General features: G+C 35.5%; 1 long non-coding RNA gene across 1 annotated transcript; it reads right to left on the bottom strand.

Annotated features, from left to right (window-relative positions):
• Nucleotides 1-3413: 3413 nt before the first annotated feature.
• On the bottom strand, nt 3414-6461 carry LOC132068728 (uncharacterized). Its single transcript, XR_009417492.1, has 2 exons — nt 6178-6461; nt 3414-3819 (listed from the first exon to the last, which is right to left on the bottom strand). It is a non-coding gene; the product is annotated as an uncharacterized LOC132068728 (long non-coding RNA).
• Nucleotides 6462-10709: the final 4248 nt, after the last annotated feature.

The raw sequence follows: 10709 nt of genomic DNA on the forward strand, positions 1-10709 counted from the left end.
ACATGGCGTAATTGCCTATAACATCAAAGATAATCTTGTTCTGTGAGCTCACGTCGATTAACTTATGACGAAACTGAACATATGAAAATACGTGATGTAACAGTCGAGCTCCAAAATACCAAAATATCTTATAAATAATAATAAAATAAAAAAATCCTAAAATTGGTTTTTTATACCTCATACAACACCTCGTCGCGACCACGATAGTATCTCACATGATCGTAATGAGCAACTAGACATGGGCCCTGCGCAATTGTAGTTATGGTCTCGCGACCGCACTGACTAGGATTTACCTTATTCACGTTCGCGCCACAACCCGTTACAAGCGCGAAGGGTTGCATCAGCACCAGGAAAAATATTAGTGCTGTCAATTGTGGTTTTTATTATTCCAGGACTCGTCTGAACCCATGGGTCCAACCCGAACCCCTCAAATAAGTCCCAAATGGTTATTATGACCTGTACAAAATCTCGAATTCTAAAGGGAGTGTTAAACTTAAAATTAATAGCTGGGTAGTTACAGTTCCCGAAATCTTACCCCATGGGGGTCTAATGTCTTTCTCATGTCACCATCATAATTGTGACTTCATTGACTATATATATATATATCTCAAAATTGTACGATCATTCATGTAATTACGTTCATATCATTTAGAGTATCTTTGGTCTTGATTCAGGCAGAACATGTATAAGATTTCCGAGAGACTCGTCGTGTCTATCTCTGATTTCTTCACACCCTTTATTCCAAGATTTTGGAATTTAAGTCGTATGTACAATGAATTTAGCTTGCTAAAAGAACTAACTTAGTTTCGTATAAGCTTACAATATTCTGTTCTCATCGTATTATAAGGGGGTAGTAAATCATAATCTAACTACCCCACTTAGCATGCTTATAAGTGTTGTAGAGCCTTTTGTTGGAAATTATTTGTATCCGACAAGCTCACTAATGCAAGAATGATACTTACTTCACTTAAACAAGCTTAACTTTTTCATTCCATGTCGATTGAGTTTTTTAAGGTAATTCATGTTGCTCTTATAACATTCAAATATACATATTTCATTAATGACACAAAGATTCGTACCATCATCGGTATTAATGTCATTCGGGCCGTCCTGGTTATTTCAAAATTATTTGAAACTTGGGTATATGTCGTTCACCAACGACATGTTTTAAATTCTCCCCAACTTGAGCTCTTGCACATTTTTTATCTCTAAAAATGTCATTACTAGCTCCCGTGACATGACATGACTACAACGAGTCATGTCAAGAATTTATTTGCCCCTTAGGTAAATTGTAGGACTCATTATTTGGTTTTCCTATGGGTCACAAGAAAGCCTATTACAAATTTAGTTGATTTTCACCTTTTGACCAAATAGGTCTTCATCAGCTCTCATTATTCGTTCATAGAATTTTTAAGGCAGTACGCTTCCTTATCCACCTTGGGATTATTGCACTTCCTTAAAGTATGCTTATATATCTTGACTGCCAGTATGACTTTATTCCTTCAACTTACCTTTATTCACATCTTCTACTACGTCTCTTTTCGAGGCAAGAAGCATCATAATGCAACGGCTCCACATTTCAGGACACATCACTTTGTTTCACTATAAATTTATTGTTTAATCTCATTATTGGGAAACCAGCAACTTATAAACTATTTCTCTAGTAGTAGATGCCATCACTTGAGTCTAATCGGCATGTAGAAAATTCAATAAGGATTGAAAGTTTTCTTGGTTCAAGCTCTACTGAATGATCTAGCTTTAGAAAGAATAGGAAACATCTTATCATGTATTGTTAGCCTCTTAACGAGTGGTCTACAAGACAAACATAAGTTAGACTCTACGAGACATGACACTATAGATTCCTACTCATTAAACCTAAATCTCTGATACCAAATTTGTGACGCTCCAATTTGGATAGGCGACGTGATTGACACTCAATGTCGTCACCTCCCGTTGAGCGAAGCATTATCGTATAATATCAACCAGGCTTATGTTTACATATATCTTATTAGGTTCAACTAATTAAGACCAATTAATAAAATAATATTATAACCTTCGAAAAATACTTCATAAAGAAAAAACAATCAAATGATGCATATGAGTCATGATTCACAAAATCATTCGAGTATCCATAAATCAAAAATACAGCTTGATATCATCTATAGATCCTCTGCTAATCTTAAGAATGAATACAGATAATGTTATGGACTTAGCTGAATTTTACATAAAAATAAAAATGTAACATTGTGTACCAACGATCCAAAAGTGGGCTGACCATAAGTACCGATGAAGTAGGACCTGTAACACTCCGTAAATTTGGGTTAGGTGTAAATGTGTTAAATGAGATTAATGTGACATTTTAGCTATATGAAGTCCTATCGGGACGAGTTGGGTGGAAATAGTTATTTTAAGATCAAGACAAACAGTGAGGTGCATAATATTCGATAGATCGACTAAGTTTACCGTAGATCTGGCATCCAACCTAATTACTTGAACGTCCGTTGAGAATTCGAGAAAATGTAAAATGTGAAAGTTGTAGTCTTTGAAACACCTTTCCAACCATATATTGTGGAGCTCAAACGAAGCTCTGTGCTAGGAGTTATGCCCATTTTATTGAACGCTGTCGGCCGTCAGGACACCCTTGCGTTGCACGAGTGGCGCACAATATACCTACCTCTGATTCTTTTCTGCCTTGTGTGATGGGCTCATGATGCACAGACATCGTACGGGGCAGTGACGCGCAACGGGCATGTGATAACGTCCAAATTCACTCCTCAAAGAGAAAGTGTACACGGTCGTATGCAATATAATTTACCCAACTATGAGTCGGGGTCGATCCCACAGGGAACAATATAATAAGCGATTTAAACAAATAAGGAATTATCACTAACTAAGCGATGCCAAATTTCAATATTTGATTTTTGGTTTAACAACTAACAAAGATAAAACTAACTAGAAAGCGGGTAAAATGATCAATGGCCATAAGTATAGATACAAAGGAAATTACGCTCAAGTAACGATCCAATGTATTTCACGATTTTACAACTAAGAGTGAGTTTATGCTAATTAGATAATGATCTCTAAAATTTCATCAAAAGTCTCTCGACCAAATCAATGAATTTCACTCTAAGTTTTCTCAAGCCTTAGAGTATAATATTAAGCACTATCAATATAATCTTAAGTAACTTTCCTATCTCTAGCTCAAGTTATTAGATGGGTTTTAAGCCTCAAATTCTTGTTAATTAATCTTTCCCAACCTCAATCTTCCTCTCTCAAGATCAAATCAAAGTAAATGGGCGGGTCTTAGGATTAGCTAATCCCTTAAGAAACATTAAAGAGCAAGATTAATTAAAGCAACAAAGATCCACTTCAATAGAAATAAAAACTATTTAATACATAAGCATGAAAAGAGATTTCATCCAACTTTGCAAATGAATATTTTCATAAACAAGATTAAAGTGATGGAATAAACATGTACACACTTAGATATACAATACAAAGCAAGGAATTGAAGAAAGGGTTAAGAAATTTATCATTAAAGTGCTCCAATCTTCTCATCCAATGGTGTGATTGATGAAGGCCTAGCTGTCCAAGCTTTGAAAATGTGGCCAAAGATGATAATATTTTCTCCCGTGTCTTGTTTTTATAGTTCAATAATTTTCCCACATTATAAAATGACCAAAACAGCCCCATATTTTCAGATTTGCAGATCTGACCCGTTTTTGCACGTTTAGCCACTTTTTTCGTTTTCTTCAATTTGGCCTCTTTTGACTTGTTTTCACTTGATTTCTTTTCCGATCACTTCTAAATCACATAAACCTGTAAAATACGAGTAAACGATATTAAATGCACTATTTTCTCAATCAAACATAGCAAAAGTCTAAGCTTAAGAAGAGATAAGGTGGTAAAATACCAACTTATCAAACCCCCAAACTTAAGCATTTGCTTGTCCTCAAGCAAATCAAAACTTACAATCCCCTTCAAAGGACTCAACTCAATAGTGCACCAATATTGTATCAAGTCAAAAAGGTCCACTTTAAGCACAAAAACATGACTTTAATTGGTACCAACAAATCAATCCAAAACAAATGAATCACCAACTTCTCAATTTTTTTTTTCAAGTGATCAAATACCAAACTAATCAAAGTAGCAATCAGGTCATGGCACTAAAGCTTCAAAATTTTCCTCTTTATCACAAAACAACATTCTTTTGTTCATTCCTCTCAATTGAAATATGGAACAAATTCACAATTCAAGTTCTCATGTGCCCTCACAATTAAGAGAGAATCCCAACTCACAAAATGCAATTTAAAACACAAATGGGATATCAAATGGAAAGAATTAGTTCTCTCTCTCACACAAAAATGTTCAAATGCACACAAGTAGTACCATAAGCTTGCCCTTCATGTATTTCTCCACTAATGTAGACACACTTGATTCAAAATTAATTAGGACTTAAAGGGTTGTAATGTAGGCTTTTGGTTAAAGCAGGGTACAGTTTGGGTAAAATGACTCAAAACCTCCCTAAGTGCTACAATTTGCAACAATCAAAGCACACTTCCTTTCAAACTTTTCCAGCATTTTCTTCATTTTTCATTTCACCAACTAGTCTTCCCTTTATTCACAACTCCTTATTTTTCTTCCTTTATCATCTTTCTTACTTTTTTTTTTTTCAAAAACCAAGGAAGGTTCCACTATTTTATTTTATTTTTCTATTTTTGGTTTTTTAATCTTTCACCTTTAAGCAGCTTTCACATCACAACTTTTCCAACCGTCAGCCCCAAACATAGGTTTTTAGCCTATGATTACACTTTCAAAGCGCTTAGGGATGTGGGATGCCAAAATATAGATCAATAAAGAACAAAAGGTTAAAGCTTGTAACACGGTTGCCAAAGAAAAGGTTAAAGGATCAAAAGGGTTTGACTAGGGAAAATATGAAAGGGTAGAAAATTTAAGGCAAAAACGATCCAAAGAAGGCTAACATCATTTTTCAAATAAAGTGTAACCTAGAATTTCGCTTTGACACACATTCCGGACAAGTTCTACACCACAAGTAATGCAAAAGAACTCACAAAAACCTCATCACACATGGCTCATGCAAACTCAAGTAAAATATGTATCCAAAACCCAATTGAAACAAATGAACTCAAAAAAAAAAAAAAGTCACTCATAGCCTGAAGAGACTAATTAGTGAAAGTAAGAGCCAAAAATTGAGTCTAAAAGTCACAACAAAAATGCTTACTTCAATCGTTTTTCTTTTGCAAAAAGCAAGAATTCATACGCCAAGGTTTAAATGTGTTGGTACCAAGCAAACTAAAATTAGCCAAAGAGCAAAAATCACATCGCAACACCACTCCTACAACTAAACTACAAAAAACTAAAGAAGCTAGTAATAAAAAAGAAAAAATCATACTAATATAAATGTCATAAAAAAAATATCAAAATTAAATCAATCTACCAAATTATCATCCATCATGACATATCACACCCCATCACAAAAATATCTATCAAAATAAAGCTTCAGCCCCCAACTAAAAGTGTTGCATCGTCCTCAACGCAACTAAATAAAATAAAGCTCAAGTTAGGAAACTCCCTGGAAAGAATGCGTCACTAGGCTCAAGCATAATTCTGCTCTTCCTTGAATCATTTCATGTGAACTAGAGAGCATGATGCCATCAATTAAAAGAATGAATGGGGCATTAAGGCCAAAGACACAGCATCTCCTTAATGTTCCAAAGGCTGACCAATGAATGAGCACTTCCAACAGCAAAATATCTTCCAAGTGGATCAATTGCAATGCAGTAATAACCAGCTCATACAATCGGCACAATGCACTTCAAACTCACCCAAACTACCCCACATGCTCTTCTATGCATTTCTTCATAGTGCTCGGTTACTCAGACTTTACCGACGAATGAAATCGTCTCTCAGACAATTTGCCGAACAGATTGTGTGCATCACTTTGAGCAAGCTTTTTGTCTCAATTAAGAGGTTGAATTATCCTCCCAAAAAGTATGGGAATTATAGTTCAATAAGCTTCATCTCAATCAAGCAACAACACAACAACAATTTCACAATTTGTGCTCTAGCTCCACACCAAAAGTATCACATGAAAAAAAAAAATCTATAATACAAATAAAGTAATGGAGAGGAGCGGAGAGAGAGAAGAAAACATACCTAATCTTTGGGAATGATGGCTGGAGAAGAAAGAAAGAAGAACTCTTTTTTTTTTTTTTCAGTTGGGGCAACAGCAGCTGCGTTTTTCTCCCTTTTTGTGTGTTGCTGCTGATGTTTGTGTGATATGTGGGGAGTGTGAGAGTGGCTTTTGGGGTCAAATAAAATGAGAGAGGACAAACTGGGCAGTTATAAAATCTGCCACATCTCAGTGGCTTAACAATTGCACTAGGTTTGTTAGTTTGGCACTTTAAAACTGACACAGTGGCCAGCTTTTGCACAAACTGTGAAGTTATAAAATCTGCCAAATCTCAAATTCATAATCTTACCCAATTAAAGTCCAAAAATTTTGAAACTTGGTAGATTAGTCAAAAATAATATGATAAACTATTTTAAAAAATAAAATTTCAAAAATGACTTAAAATTTTGAAAACGATGAGTTGCCTCCCACCAAGCGCCTAATTCATTGCCTCCCACTAATGTTATTGAGACGATTTATACTTGTGAAGTGTATTAGAAATATGGAAATCCATGTGTGATTCAAGAACACGTTCTGGGCACGAAAAAGTCCTAATTTTTTGATAGGGTGGGAACTCTTAGAATTTGGTTAAAGTTCTAAAATTTATCATTAATAATCATTGTAGAACGATCTATTGAACTTTGAGGAATACGTTTGTGCAGGAATTGAGGTATGTCTAGATTTTTTTTTTCAAAAAAAAAAATCCTCTTTTGAAGTATGTCTATTTTTGAAATTGTCTTTGAAGTACGTTTATGTTTTGAAATTCCCTTTTAAGCATATCGACGTTTTCAAAATTTTCTTTTGAAGTATGTCTACTTTTATCGAAAATATACTCGAGTATGAACACGGTTGAAAATCCCTGTTTTGGTGGATGCTTCTTTTGAACCTATTTCCGAAAATTGAAGACGGGTTTGAACAAGGTCATGCGTGTGTAGGTTCAAGCACACATTGAACTTTATATGAAATATATTATTGTGATGAACGTGTTTTTCCCCATTATGGGATGACTGAACTTATTTTCTAAAGATTGAAGCTTTAAACATGTTTTGCCTTTGAATGGGGTTTCTTGAACTTGAAATTTAATAAGTGATTGGAATAAGGTCTCTGAATTGATTATGACTTGAAATACCTCTATTATGAGAAGATGACTTGAGAAGTGAATTCGGCTATAAGCTATGATTGATGATTTGGTTAGTATGCCATGACTTGTGTTTGGGCCTGTATGGGAAAGCTGTGCTCGTCCAAAGGACGATTAGCTGTTATGGATCCTAATGTATTGCTTTTGAGCATTGTTGTGTTAGTTCAGAGGACGATTGACCTCCGTGGCGTGTAGCCCGGTGTATCTATTGTTGTGTCAGACCAAATGACGATTGATCTCTATGACGTGTAGCCCGATTTTTCTATTGTTGTGTCAGTCCAAAGGACGATTGACCTCCGAGACATGTAGCCCGGTGCATCTATTGTTGTACTAGTCCGGAGGACGATTAGCCTCCGTGGGATAATAGCCGTGTGTATCGAATGATTGTTTGCCCGTGAGTTGGCACGTACTGATTCTTATTTATCCATAAGTTGGCTTGTTGATGATTTTAGATTCGTAAGTGAAAGACTTGATGTGGTAAACGGTAAATGAGTTAAATGTGAGATGTTTTTCATTATTGGTTTCTCCCTGATGATTTTTACTAAGTTTGATGTCGTACTCTGCCTCTTACTTTCAAACTGTTTTACTACTACTGATTCACAAGTTTTGTTGTAACTATCTTATTTTTGATTTATTAACTATTGCCCCTTAGACACTCACTGAGTACCCAGTACTCAAGCATACCATTGTTGTTGTAGATGGTATGTTAGGTAACGAAGAAGAGCAGGTTCATGATATGCGTGCGAAGTAGGAGAACTTGCTATTTTCTAGACTTATTGGTGAGCCCACATGCTTCTTTGTGGGACACCCCTCGATCTTAGTTTGTTGCTTTTAGTTTCCGGACTGCATCCCGAACTTAGTCTATTCATTTATTTATCTTAGAAGCTCCATAGATAGTTGTCAGAATTGTGGGTGGATTGTCAAAGTCTCATATGACTTGTTGAGGCGTTTGCCACGTTTATGACTAGTTATTTATATCAGACTTACCGCTGATTTTTTTTTTTTAATAACTGTGAGTATGTTTACATTTAACCTTAATGACCTGTTTAAGTAAATGCTGAAAGAGTGTTAAAAGAGATTAGACGTTTATTGATTTTATAAGATGCTTTCGATGTTATTCATAGCATCGGATGCCTGTTGCGTCCAGGGTGGGTTTTGGGCGTAACAGGATCCTAGCTCATACGCTAACTGTCTTACTTCTTCTTATTGATGCTGACAATATGGCAACATAAAAATATTGTTGGAGTATTAGGGTAATCAATATGCATCATAGCCGAACCACCTCATGGTGTGTAAGAATTATAACAACACTAAAAATATGCATATCAAGTTTAAAGAAACAATTCAATAAGTTCAAATACTCGATGTAGAGGTAAAGAAGTCATTTCTTTTGACAACCCCAAAACACCTAGTTTTGTGATTTGAAACCTGGTACAAGTCATATTGACCATTTAGGATTTGTTTAGGTGATTTTGATTGTGAGCCAACGGGGTTTGGGTAGCCAAAAATCAGATTTGGACTATGAAAGCTTTTCCTTCTTCAGGCGCGAGCGCAACTGCGCTGAAAAGGAGGAATATTGGTCAGCATCATATTGCTGAAGGACCACTTGCAGTCCGGCCCTGTCATGCTCAAAGGGCACATTTGCACTAAGGCCAGGTTGGGACTTTAAACCTCTTTTATCATTATTGGGGTTTGGGAGCTCAAATAGCTTGATTCAAAGAGACTTTTCATTTACAATCTTGGATAAAACTTGTCCTTGGATAAATATTGTGATTGCCCTCTCGTTTTTATGCCTAAATCATGAGATTTTTAGAGGTAGAAATTGGAGATTGTTTCCTTAGTTTAAGAGAGTAAAAATTAAGGATTTGACGGCGGATTTGAAAACTAACGATTGATTCGGACTTGTAGGGTTATGATAACTCAAAAATGTAACAAATTTTGGATTTTTTTCACGGGGGTCAGATTTAACTTTTTGGTTGACTTGACTTTGAGTTATTGTCTAAAATTACAATATGGTATCATTGGACTAGTCTAACCCCACAAAGTATTATTTGAAATATAATTGATCGTGTGATCAAGTTAGGCCAAGGAAAGACGGTTCCAGAGGGCTAGAGTGTCTTTGGATCGAGGTAAGTTAAGACTTTAACCTCAATGAGGAAATTTTTTCCAATTGACTTGTTTGTAATATACTACGTATATGGAGGTAGCGTATATGCGGGTTGATGAGCGCATATGCGGATACTGGGGTCATATGTTGGGGGTATTATGACCAGAGGTGGATGGAGCACATTAACTAGGGGTTCAATTGAATCCCAAACTTTCAATACGGGGTACAAATTTAGGTGTAAAAATTTACTAAAATTACAATAAATAGTAGATATGAACCCTTAACTTTAGACATATAATGGCTCGATGCTAAAAAATTAAAAGATTGAACCCCTAAAGTTGAAATCTTAGATCCGTCTCTGATTATGACATACCATGCCTATGTTACATGTTTTATTTGTTGCATGATTATTTAAGCATACATCCATAGATATTATGTTATAGGCATTGTTTGCATGCTAGAGTAACATTATGAGCTATGCATATCTAGATTACATGTTTAGCTATTGTCATGCAATGTACATATGCATATAAGTTGCATATTGGAATTTAGCACATAGATGTAGTTGAGGCACGTGAGTTGTCCGTGCGAATTTTGACATGTGATTTATCTGTGTGGCGTGTGATATCAATCCGTCCCTCTAAACTCATTGTACTTTTCTGGACACCCCAGGTGGTGTGCCCGCAAATATCTTTGGGAGCACCGATTATGGATAAAAATGGAGTGTTTATCAAGTGCAATTTGATTCTGACTGGTGTTCCTGATCATATTACATGCTAGACTTATGCAGGCTAATTATATTGTGTGCGTGCATCTTATTACATGTTGATTATCTTGTTTATTTGTCAGGTCATATGTTATCCATACGGGTTGATTAAGTAAGTATTTTAATCCAACCTTTATTTGTCAGGTCATATGTTATCCATACGGGTTGATTAAGTAAGTATTTTAATCCAACCTTCGCCATTACTTTATTGTGGACATAGTTGGCCCTCTGCCAACAAAATCCAATCGAACATCCTTCACTAAAACATTCACAATTTTCGTAGAAAGTTCAAATGGCAAACAATTTGAAGTGTTTGAAACTAAACTTCGAGGACTACTATTTTTGTATTCAAACCATAGCCAAATTTATTGTACACCGAAGGTTATAATAATTTTGAAATTAGGCCTTGTCTCATTTGGGATGTTTTTACCCTTGTCATTTCTAACTTGCTCCAAAATTACTTCTCCCTACTTCCAAACATCTATATAACTTTTCAACACATGAG

The sequence above is a fragment of the Lycium ferocissimum genome, chromosome 8 (assembly GCF_029784015.1).
Source record: "Lycium ferocissimum isolate CSIRO_LF1 chromosome 8, AGI_CSIRO_Lferr_CH_V1, whole genome shotgun sequence".
NCBI lineage: Eukaryota > Viridiplantae > Streptophyta > Magnoliopsida > Solanales > Solanaceae > Lycium > Lycium ferocissimum.